This window comes from Eucalyptus grandis, chromosome 6, assembly GCF_016545825.1.
Source record: "Eucalyptus grandis isolate ANBG69807.140 chromosome 6, ASM1654582v1, whole genome shotgun sequence".
NCBI lineage: Eukaryota > Viridiplantae > Streptophyta > Magnoliopsida > Myrtales > Myrtaceae > Eucalyptus > Eucalyptus grandis.
Window position 1 is genome coordinate 16,693,044 of NC_052617.1, and position 13,046 is coordinate 16,706,089.

The following is a 13,046-nucleotide window of genomic DNA, read 5'->3' on the forward strand; positions in this document are numbered from 1 at the left end:
AAGTTATGAGTCAACACTAGCCTCGTTTTTGGGGATCAGCTAGAAATTCAATCGAAAGTCGGGAGTGGTGCTCGATATCTACGCAACTAAAAATTCTAAGGTTTAGGGATTTAAGTTATGCTAACATTTCTATTAGTACCCATTCAGTACTAATAATTTGTTGTGTTTCCTAAAATGTCCATGCATGTCTTTTTACATTTTTCACGCCGATAAAACCAATTAGATGATCATATGTGGATGGTCAATTTTCTATTATTCTATTTCTATCAAAAGAGAAAAAGAAAGAAAACAAACAATTGAAATTTAAGGATGGTGTAGTAAGTAAATGCCCAAAATATAGTTTAAGGAAATCAATTAATCTAGCATGCAATCATAAACGGAAGTTAAATCGAAAGAAAGAAATCCGTAACTCTTCGGATATGTATACAACGCTAGGTAACCCGAAACATATATCGGGAAATAAATGGTACAAAACAGGGTCGAATTGGACACTAACCACTCATCGTCTTCATGTCTTGGGGATCATCACCTCCATGGACCTATTCTAAACCTAATCTAATACTAAGACTAGGTACATACAGAGTAAAAGAAACAATCATGATTACAAATATATAAAAACGATCACAATCACAAAACAAGCAAGAACAATCAAGAAACTAGGACAAAATGTATAATTGATCAAATTTGGCCTCGGAATGAGCCTTTATGATTCATGCAACAACCACCTAAGACAACTATCCAATCTAATTTTAAAGTGAGTTATAACAATTGGCCACCATTTGTGTTATCACGTGGCAACCAATGCTAAAAAGTCCTTCAACAGGTTCTAAGTATGACCTAAGACTTCTCACGAGATCATGTATACGCCTATGCATATATCTATAAATCACATGCATAGTTGAAAGTAAATATATAGGTAGGCCATCGGACCTTGGTTCTTAATCGATTAAGCAGGCTTAGTGAGCCAACACCGGATCACTTATTCAGTCATCAAGTGCCAAACAAAATCACATGCATTTCTAACAAATGAAGAGATGTTATGCATGTATGACTCATGTAATGCCTCAAAAATTTTAAATGCATTTGAGACATTGATGAGAAGATGAGGTATTTTTGACATAGGTACATCTCGGTTATGGGACGCATTTAATTGCCATGGTTAATTCGGGGCACACATCATGCACTACTAATGGATGTTGCAGGCATTTCAAGTACTGTCAAAACCTCGATGAGTTCAATGTCAAATTAAACGTAATAGATGCTAAAATGGTTAACGTTGGAGGCATCATGTGTACCAAAATCACTTTGTAATGCAAAAACAAATTTTGTGATAAATCCAAAAGGACTTGACAAAGGGTCCTAGATGGCCTTTTAATTTTTAAGGATTTTTTACAACAAAGATTGCGAAATTTGGAATAAATTTCATGAGGACAACTAATCCCAATTCAGCATTCAAGATATCCCAAAAAATTCTAAAAGAGAATCGTACCAAGAATCAATAGGACAATCAAAATCGGAACAATTAGAATAGGACCCATGGGTAATTGGCCCTAAGAAATTTACAAAACATGAAGCACACAATAAGAAAAAAAAAAATTGTGAAGGAAGTTTCTTAAGATGAGCTACATATGAATTTATAAAAATTCAAGAACACGTAGCATCACATTGGAAACGGAGCAAGGTAGCTAGACATCATGGCAAATCAACAATAATTTGTCCTGGTAGATGATGTCTAAAAATTCTGAAATTTCACCACGATATAGACATGAGAAAGACAAACAAGTTTCATTAAGGACCCGATCTCAAAATGCTTACTGAAAAATCCATTGAAAAAATAAAAAGTTCTGACTCAACAAAGGCAGAATGAGCATTCCGAATTTTACTCATAGCAGATTTCAAGGCAAACTTTGCAAAAATGGAAAACAAATCAAATGATGCAAATTTAGTGTCATTAGAAAGATTAGGATGTTCCATAAGACTTTCTAAGAGACGTCAAGTTCAGTTAGGGTCGAATTCATGGTCAAACAGTGACAATTGCAAAAGTGTGCAAATCAGTCATAAGAATGGCAGAGCATGATGCATGATAATTGGCTTGTTAAGCTACTTAAACAATACATGAAAATTGTAAAATTCAAACATAATGTAGGGCTAAATGTGATGATCAAGTTTGGTTAAGACATTTAGCCCTAAATCGATGTACAAAAGGTCACACAAGTTCATTAACATTGACAGGCGACTTACCAATAAAGAACACTCATGACAAAATGCACAATAATTTCGGTTGTGACATGTCAACTTGGTGAATGGTTTTCATATAGGAAATGGTCTTCAAGTGAGGCATGCCATACATCATTACGAAGCTTGTGCTATGCTCTAAATATGTCTAGAAGACATCATACACTAGTTTCGCTTTTAAGGAGCTCAAACGAAAACATTTTTACGGATACATGATCAGTCAAATGCAGCAAGAGTTATATAGAATATAAATCGTTTCCAATAATCTAATGACATGTGAAAGTTCTACAAAAATTCCTACATATAAAATGCAATGTCGCGATTATTTTTTGTGATGACTCCAAAGTCTAGTTTGATTTACAAAAGCCTACACGAAAATGAGAAAGCAAGATAATGTCATCAACGTCACAAAATGCAGGAGTTCGAACATCTCTTCACACAAGTGATTGACCTAATAAACAACAATCATTTGGTGCAAATTATATTAGTTAGAAAGCTTATGATATATACTACAACTTATGTGAAGGATGGAAATCCAATCAAACAAGTTTATCACCTCATTTCAAAGCAAATATGAGTTGGACTTGTAATAGCATTGGTCAACAAAGTCAACGGAGATAAAATAAAAAAAGTAAAAAAATAAAAAAACAAAGAAGAAGAAAGAGGGTTGAAAAGTCAAAAGCAAAACAAGTGAGCATGGGACAGAGCTCGAAACAATTCGAGAAAAGAAAAGGAAGAAGAAAGTAAAGGGAGAAGAGAAAGGGCTTTGTAAGTTTACCAACTTGACTATGTAACACAACGCCCAGTAACTACTTGCACTCCTCATTCATCCAATCAAGGTAGTTTTCCAAAATAGGGGAAAATTTTGAAGTTATGTGGAAATTGAGCCGTGAAGTCTGATTTTTGGGTTGTGAAGTTTTGGGTTTTCGTGGAAATGATGAATTATGGCATTGTAGAGCCGTGGGTTTTGACAAGAGTAATTTTGATGCAATGGTTTTGTCGAAGCGAGATTTTAGGGTTCTAAGACCAAGTTCCGTGTTGAGTTTTGATTTAAATAATTGTTTCAGATGAGCAATTTGTTGACGCGTAAAAGTTATTTTGTTGGCGTTTAAGTTTAGTTTAGCCAAGTGTAGTTGAGATAACATTTTACTTGGTTTTGATACTATTTCTCACTTATACTATAAGAATGTGAGTTCGTTGGATCGACTAAGCATTGTTATTTGGTTTGGGGCATATCTAGGTGAATGTTGTTATATGTTCTACAAATTTGTGAACTTATATCTTGAAAATGGTAGAGATTTGAGATATTATAAGTAACGAAGGAGTATGTTTATTGCATAAAAATCTAGATCAGCCAATTATTACATTTTCATATTGGCGAAAGATTTTATGAAAGATATTTTGTCGTAAATATGATTTGTGAAAGAAATTTTGAAATTGTTCGAGAATGGTTTGTGTGTGTGTGTGTGTGTGTGTGTGTGTGTGTGTGTGTGTGTGTGTGTGTGTGTGTGTGTGTTACGAATTAGCTTATGCAATGAGTCTATAATGATTTGAAAAACCTTTTGTGAAAGGCGCTTGAAATGTCGAGGGTTTATGAAATGGATTTTAAATGTTATGAAAAATGTCTTGTGAAGTATATTTTATTTTATGGATTGAATTACGAAAATTTATATGATTGGTTTATAAAATACATTGGGGATCATGAGATTGATTATAAATTGAATTTCTAGATATTGAAGGATGTGAGTTTGGTGCTCAATATCGTTGTGAACCTATGGAGGAGCTGTGGGTATGCATATCAAGTTTAAGATATCCTTTTGGATTGAGCCAATGGTTTTACAAGTAGAGACATTGCTAAAATGGTAATCTTGATCGCATTATCACAAGGCATTCTGTCATAATATAATTTGATATTAAGTGAAAGATTGGATTGACCTGATCATTGATATTTGAATCATGACAATAGATTTAAATGTGTATTTCTAACATGTACAAAACTTTGTTGAAATGAATGTACTTAATTTGATATGTATATTAATGAGTTGGATTATGAACTACTAGTTATGCTTAGAAGATATATACTATTCATTGAGCTTGTGGTTACTCACCCCTCTCTTTTTCAATCTTTTTGGGTCCTTTAGAGGCCATTAGAGAGAAAGTGTTATTGTGGGGACTTAGATTTTGGCGATTTGAGGCGTGTCCTTGTGTGGAAAGACGTCGTGTCATCCCTATCTCTATAGGATTCGTAGTTTGACATCATGTAGTATTTGAGCCAACTCTTGCAACGTGTGGGACCATAGCGAGGTGTTGTGCCTTAAAGGGTGGAGAATGTAACAATTTATACTCATGACGGTATAGAGGGATGGCAAGGAGGTTGCGTCTCGACAAGACACCGATAAGGCTAAGTGCATGTCTCCTATTTCACATCGCTAAAGGGTGGAGAGTGTGTAAGCCCAAACGGTGATGCCGAGAGGAGGAGGGATGGTGGTGCTTCCACGCCTCGGTCTCTAGACGTTTGCAAGGAGGGAACACGTCTCTTATCCCACGTCGCCTTAGGAAAGTCTTGAACTAGACTAATTCTAGGTTCTCTATCTGTATATATGCATTTTTTAGACAAAGCCCATAAAAACAAAAATGTGAAGGTCCAATGGGGTTCAAAGTGGACAATATGTGTATAGTGATGAATTTAGGTTGTTACAGGTAGTATCAAAACCGACTCTCACCACATATGGGGCTACGGTGAGGATGGTGTGCTCCTAAGGGGTGGTGAAAAGTGTGACAACCCAAGCGGTAGTGCGTGGGAAGGAGGGACAGTAGTGCATCCGCACCTCGGTCCTGGACATGCACAAGGAGGGGTTGCGTCTCTTGTCCTAGATTGCCTAGGGGGAGTCTTGGATTGGCTTATAAGGTTATGGGTTCTCTATCTATACATACACATTTTCTGGGCGAAGCCTAAAGGAACAAAACTATGAGGGTCCAATGGGCTCAAAGTGGATAATATGTATAGATTGACGAACCCAGGGTGTTACAAACTCAAACAGGACAGAACAACATAGTGATGTTATTATGATATTTAGCCTAATCAGATTTGCTTCAAAAATTCTAGAAAAAAAATATGTTATACCAACACAATTTTGTACAATTTCCGTGGAGAAACCATCTCCAAAATCTCAACACAAAAATCAATAGAAAGTTAGAAAAAAAAATGTTTGAAAACCAAAATACCATAATATCATGAAAATCTAGCAAAATCATCCAACTTCCAAGATGCAATTTAGGTATCAAACAAACTCCATTTAAGGCCCATAATAAATAAAATTGAAGCTTGAGACAAATAACGAGATTTAGGACCTCGGTCTGCCTAATATAGAGTCACTTTCAAGCATGCGATTTTTGCAGAACTAGGTAGATTATGTAAAATCATGTTCAATCTCAGCTTCAATCAACACAACATCATCAAATATCATAACATCACATCCAAATCACAAATCTAAACATGAGATATAGTTCTAGGGTTTGAGTCCTAGCCCCAATCAATTGGCTCGATCTCGTTTCATTGGATTCAAGTTTTGATTGTTTACCCTTGTGTGATTTCAATGAAATGAGCTCGATCGATTGACAACCTAAACTATGGAATGGATCACAAACATCAAGGATTGTTGAAGGGATGCCATGGACGGTTGGATGGACTGGATTGACATCGATCAAGCCCCCAATCAGCGGCTGGACAGAATCGATTTGTTTTGAATCAGTTCAAGCCACCGGGGAGATTGGCCAATTGGAGGACCTCCGGTGGTAGCTAAGTGGTTTTCAATCACTTGGTTCTTCAAGATAGGTTAAAGAAGACGATCGAAGGTGGGGCAACGTCGAGGATGCCAGTTGGTTGTTGCAACCAGCTGCTAAACTGACGACTGGGATCACAAGCACTCGCGTTGGTGATTGGTCCAATCGGTTGATCGGGCTAATCGAGGAGCTCCGACAATCATTGGGGCTCCAAGCAGCAACAATGGGAGAAGAAAGGAGCTGGTGGATCTTGGTACTCAGCTTGTTTTGGGGTTCCACGTGAGCAAAGGGGTCGACGCAGCAATCTATGAGTGCAAGAGAGAGAGAGAAAAGGGAAAGAGAAGTGATGGGAAAGAGAGAGAGGAGAGACTTTTTGAGAGAGAAATTCCTGTTCAGATCTAAAAGAACCGATAATAAAAAAATACTCCTCCAAAGTTTTGGAGGGAAAAATCTTATTTAGTCCCCCTTTAAGATCAAATTTTGGTCGTCAGTTTGATTTGATAGTCGAAACTTGATCGAATGGCCTAATTAAGTTTATTATGGATTAAGTCAAGATATATCACATGATCATCCGGATGGTGTTGATGTACCAAATCAAAAGTTTAAATAGAATTTGTGATTAAGGCCTAATTAAAGGTACATTTGTAATTTCACATAATCCATGGATATTTTTGCAAAATATGGAAAGTTGAAAAGCATAAGAATAAAATAACACACAACGGTAAACTCACTAGTGGTTCTCGGCCACCAAGAGCGGACCGGTGGAGGGCCGAATCAACCTCTTCGCGGTGGCTAGTCAAATTGATTAGACCAATTAGAGGTGTGTAATGGGAATCGCCCGAACTAAGAACCTCCTTGACCAAACCCCCTGGTTTTGGCCGATTCCCGAAGAGGGTGGTTTGGTTCCTAATTCTCATTCTTGGAACCGGTGGCTGGGTCGGTTTGGTTCCTAGTTATAATGTGAGAACTAGTCGATTAGACTGATCAAACTAGACCGGTTGATTATATATATTAAATACATATTTTTAAATTTCTTGATAAACAAACCCTAATGCCTCCCAATTTCCCTAATTATAATATATGAAGCAAATTGGATCTACTTGTTTGGTAGCAAATGGTAGTTGAATTGATGTGATTCATGCTTTCGATGCTAAAGAACAAAGAATCTAATCTTGGGTGTTGAGCCTTGAGTCTTGAGAGGGGTCACTGTAGAACTTTGTTTTGATGCTTTGGTTACAAGATCATTGGAATCTAGGTTTATGGATGGATTCAATTAGTGAAGCCTCTTAAGCTCAACTAATACCAACGAAACCTATCCTCCTAATAAGTGAAAAGAGGCAAGCCAAACCCTACTCCCAACAAGTTGTATCCCAAGTCAAGCCTTGAAGAAAGGAAATGAGAAATCGTCAATGCGAGAACTTCCGGTAAAAAGGAGAATTAGCCTTTCAAGATACTAACCCGACATTCATTGCAAGACTTGTCAGCTTAATCTCAAGTCAAAGCCTTATCCCTCTCCTACTGAAGAAGTACTCTTTCATGGAGGATTGAGAGAATAGAAAGGCCATTTACCTTTGCTGATGAACTGTCACTTCATTAATAACAGAGAGTATAGAGAAAAGCATTTGTGTGGATGAGGAAACTCCCTAGGGACAAGCAGCAAGCCGCATGTATTTATGCACTGTGCCACAAGCAGCAAGCTGCAACACTGTTTAATTTATTTTTGGTATAAAATAGCAAACTTACCGATTCCACCAGACCAAATCAAACCAGACAAGACTGGTTGGTCGATCCTTCTAGTATCAAGACCGGTCAGTTTGATTTCCGGTCCCAAAATCTTGCAATTGGTCCCCCAATTTGATCTACAATTCCACCTCGAAACAAGGTCGTATCGCGAACCGATCGCTCCCGGGAACAATGCATGCCGGTTGATTGATTCGACGACGTCTCAAGCATCTTGGCCTCGAAGTCCTAAATTTTATGTAATTTAGACCTCAAGGATCAAATTGGAAACAAAGCTTGTTCAATTAGAGGAAAATGGTCCGATTCTAAAGAAAGCAAGCTAATTAAAGCATATAAATACAATTCGGTTATTTTATATTGACCTAATTACTTAATTAACAAAAAAAATAATGGACTTGCATTATGGTACATGCAATTGGACTTTTAGGCCAAATTGGGCAATTTCACATAATTTCTTGATCGAAATCGCAAATTAATTGAAATTGAATTCAAGTAATATCACGAGGCACTTATTTGATTAATTGCTCATACCTAGGTAACTTATTGTATCGTAATTGACTTTGAATTGATGTCACGACTCTTATGCTATAAAAATGAATCGAGGTTTAATGGTAAAATTGAACTTTAATTCGTGAAATTAAATTTTAGTCTCAAATGATCAACTTGAATTTCTTTAGTTTATTAGCTTGGTTTTTCCTATATCCAAAAATCAAATATATGATTGACTTTTAATTTCAACATTTTGGGTTAAATCTTTGAAATTTTTGAAAACTAACCTGGCTAGAGTGAAATTAGAATCATTTATAATCTTTTTATGTTAAAAGCCAACTTTTGATTTGGAATTGACTTTTGATCAATGGATTGACCAATAAGTTAACATAAAAGTCAACCGTTTTTGGGTTTTCGATAGAATTGAATAGGAAATTATTTGAAAATAACAAGGCAAAAGAAAGAAATGGAAAATGACTTCTTCTTTTTTTTTTTAAGAAATATCAGTAACGCATCATCCCATGCTAGAGCGAATTAGCAAAGATAGCAATTTGTAAGACTAAATTAAAATCCAAAGATTCCCTACAAGCATTTCATCAAGATTTCACAGAAATTCCCATGCAGCACGACCAAATTCCAGAATCAACGAAAAAATGATCCCCGAATCAAACTTTCACTAACGGCAATGGCTCCATTTGCTTTGGACGAAGCAGTTAAAGGTCTCTAGCACAAAATAAAGCTGGTGTGGTTCTTCTCCTTTGTGGAGAAATGTGGTTCAATTTTTGTATCCTCTAGTGCACGTTAAAATCTGAAGAATAGGGATAATAAAGCCATCTTCACTGGTCATTGGCCAGATCAGTATCTGAAAAGAAATAAATGGGTTTATTATAGCACTAGGAAAAAGCATAGCTTATCTTCTACTGGGGTTTTCTGAAAGGATGATTCAGATACATCCAGCGTCTTGCTGTTATCAAACTAAAATAACCGGTCACTTAGTTAAGAGGCCATTTGATTACGTTTACAAACACTAAATTTCTATTCTTAAACAACAACGTACAAACTTCGAAAATGGTGTAGTGTGACATTATATCTATCCACGTATTTGTCTACGCTACATGTCGCCCTGATCTGTAACTTTTAGTTTGCCTTGCGCAAGATGACCTGAACACCATATCGTGGCTGGAGGATGAGGACATTAGAAGGAGCATGCGCATAAGATGGAGAGAGCTCAAACGTGAACTGCTGAAGAATCATGGCAAGCGCCATCTTTGCCTCTATCAACGCGAAGTTTTGGCCGATGCATATACGAGGGCCCCATCCGAATGGAAAGAAGGAGACTTGGTTTTTGGTGGCCTTAGACACGCCCTCGGCAAACCTCTCTGGCTTGAACTCCTCGGCATCCTCGCCCCAAAGTTCTTTATCATGGTGGATGAGGAGTGTCGGCATTAAGAGCTGGACTTCCGGCGGTATGGTCAGCTTCCTGAGTTTTGTTTCCTTAGGAACCTTCCGCGCCAGCTCAGTCACCGGTGGATATAGCCTCAACACCTCATTTAAGATCATTGTGACCTGATTGCGACAAATCTTAGAAGAATTCTATGAACGATCACGATGCTGGAATGATATCAATATCCTCAAAGAGATGGAAATATATTGTAATTTATCCAGAAAAAAAGGGGGGGGCTTGAGGCTATTGTCCAAAAAATCAGGTTCATGTGTCGAGAGGAAATCCAAGTTCAATTCAAAGCGTGTGCAAAGAAATTGTCCTGTCAGTTCATTGTCGTGTTCATCTTCATAGGATAACATTATTTTTAAACAAACATTTCATCTACTAAGGATCGGAAAATCGCATCCAGTAATTATAGAATGATTATCATGTGTCATGATAAAAGATGCTCGTGAAGAACTCTCTAGATCGGACCTATTTTGAGTCCCATTCTCCATAAAAGAGGAAAAGAGCATTGAACTTACAATCTTGAGGTGGCTTAAGCCGTCAGGGTCAGGTTTCCCGCTTCCGAAGATTTGGAGAACCTCCTCCCTAGCTCGTGCTTGCCAATCCGAGTGCACACCAACAAGACCATGGTCCAAACCAGCAGACCGAAGTGGTCTCTTGTCCGGAAGTAGAAAAGCTTGCACTCCTCGATCACATCGTGAAGGCTCATCCCGACACTCTCTTTCATGTTTGATTCCAGCAACAGCCCCAGCAGATCATCGCTAGCCGCTTCCCCTCCCCTCATAGCGTTCTCCCTCCCTCTTGCAGATGATGCCCATGAGCAGAGCCTGCACCTCCCTATCTATGTTCTTCATCCTCCTGTCCATATTAGTTGGCACAAACCTGTGAAGTTTGAATCAAATAGTTGGATTTTTTTTTGGAATGTCATGATTGTAAGCCATAAGCTCATTTAGATTCAATTAGCTTATGGATGATGAACGATTTTACCTCCAGCCAGGGATGTAGACCGACTGAAGGGCTATTATCGCGAGCTGGGCTTGTTCCCCCTGAAGTTCGAAGATCCTTTGCCTTCTTCGAAGCTACTGCCAAACGCTGTTCGAGAGATTACCTCACGGGTCAAATTTTGAAGGTCGACCCGCGTCGATCTCACAGGATCTCTCTACTGATACCAATTTTCCCATCTACCAACCATCTCAGTGCAACTTGAATAAAATGCGGGCAACATAAGCTGCAAATGCAACAGACCAAAGCAAAGGAGGATTTAAAAGAGAAATCCTGAGGCATCAATGTGTGTAGTTCAATTCAGTTGACCAGGAATAGTTTCATGTACCTTCAACTTCTCCATGCGGAATGCTGGATTGATGATCTTTCTGTACCGTGTCCATTTCTCGCCCTCGTGATTCACGAGTCCATCCCCGAGCAACTTCACCGGGGGGATTGGGGCCTGGCTTGATAGTCGTTTATGTTGGAGAAGATCTCCTTTAGTTGTTCGGGGTTCGTTATGCGCACTCGGTGTTGGTCCTATCCACATGAACGAGTCTTTGCCTGCAATGACTTGGTAAGAGCCATGAAGCCAAAATGAAATACATGGTCTGCTATTTTTTAGGATTGCATGTAAATGGGTGACTTAATTCATATTGACGAGGGGAAAAGATGGTTATAATAATTACTATAGCCGGCACTAACGTGAACTACTTTTTAGCATTTTTATATGGTATAGTGAACGTTGACGTGAATAATATTTATAATTTTTTTCTGATTTGTTTTCCTTTTCTTTTCTTTTCTTTTCTTTTCTTTTCTTTCCCTTCACGGTCTAGGGCCTTGGTGGTGGCCAACAGAGATCGCTAACCACATGTGAGGCCCAAACACCCTTGCCTAGAGTTGGCAAGGGCGTGGCCATAGTTAAAAAAAAAAAGGAAAAAAGAATAAATTTCAGAAAATTTATTATAAACTGTAAAACTATTCACATCAATGTCGGACATACCATATGAGAAGGCTGTCATCCACATCAACAATTTTTGCCAAAGTGTGGCCATAGCAAAAAAAAAGAAGGTAAAATGAAAATTTCAGAAAAATTTATTATAAATTGTAAAACTATTCACATCAATGTCGGACATACCATATGAGAAGGCGGGGCATCCACATCAACAATTTTTGCCAAAGTGTGGCCATAAAAAAAAAGAAGGTAAAATGAATAAATTTCAGAAAATTTATTTAAAATTGTAAAACTATTCACATTAACGCTGGACATGCCATATGAGAAGGCTGGCATCCACATCTACAATTTTTGCTAAAATTGTCTGAAATGACTATATTAACAAATTGTCAAAAAGCTTAGGATTAATTTGGTAAAATTCAAAAATTTATGACTAAAAGGCATTCATACAATATATTTGTGATCGTTTTGCTTTTTTGGTAATTATCTCCAGAAATCTGTGCTATGGTGTGCTTCTGTATATGCGTGTGTGTGGCAATGTAATTAGTAATTACTGTTTAAATGTCACATGACATGGTCACATGCAAGTTTTATTTAATGCGTTTTTGTATGGTAAGATGTCCTTATTGTGTGCATATCAAAATAAGCACTTATTTAAAGGCATTGAGATGCATTAACATCTTTGGTCGTAAAATGCAAAACGGGGAAGTGTGAATTTCCAAGATAAAGGATAGTATATTCAAATGTTCTGAAACTCCATCAGAAACAGCATCGACCAAAGGGCGAAACCAAGCGAGTGTTGATTAAAAGGAAAATATAAGTGCCACACAGAGTGATACTATGAAGAAGTACATACCATAGGTTTGGGAGGATTGATGCAAGAAAGGCAAGAGACGAGGCTTGATGTCGTCGGAGATGGCGATGGGGCTTGGAGTTGGCCTCTGTGAGCAACCGCGAGTTCTCCTTGAGGTCACCGAACAGGAAGGTGTAGGGTTTGCCGGAGGACCCTGCTGTCTCAGGAGCCTCTCGAGCCTTTTTGGCCTCAGCCACACCCAGTTCACCACCCTCCATGCCCATGTGGTCAGAACGGCTAGAACCGTTGCTAGCGCAATCGACTGGATCGATGCCTCCATCTTTTTCTTCTGCGTGTTTGTATCTATTTGTCTATATGCTGTGAGAGAGAGACTTCAATGGTTTGATGTTGGGCAAGGGCGATTGTGTGGTGTCGTGTTTATATAGCCGTAGCACATACATAGTTGTGGGGTGTTGGCCAAGAAGCTTCTTGACCGTGACCAGAGTTGGAATCAAATGAAAGAAAAAGAAAGAAACCCAAAATAAAGAGAAGAAAAGCCTATTCACCGCTCAAAATGCGAGGATGAGTATAGCAGACGTATTAAATCATATACAGATTAT

At 38.0% G+C, this 13,046-nt stretch overlaps 1 pseudogene; it reads right to left on the reverse strand.

The window, feature by feature from the left end:
• Positions 1-9,347: 9,347 nt before the first annotated feature.
• Positions 9,348-12,766, reverse strand: LOC120285951 (annotated as a pseudogene).
• Positions 12,767-13,046: the final 280 nt, after the last annotated feature.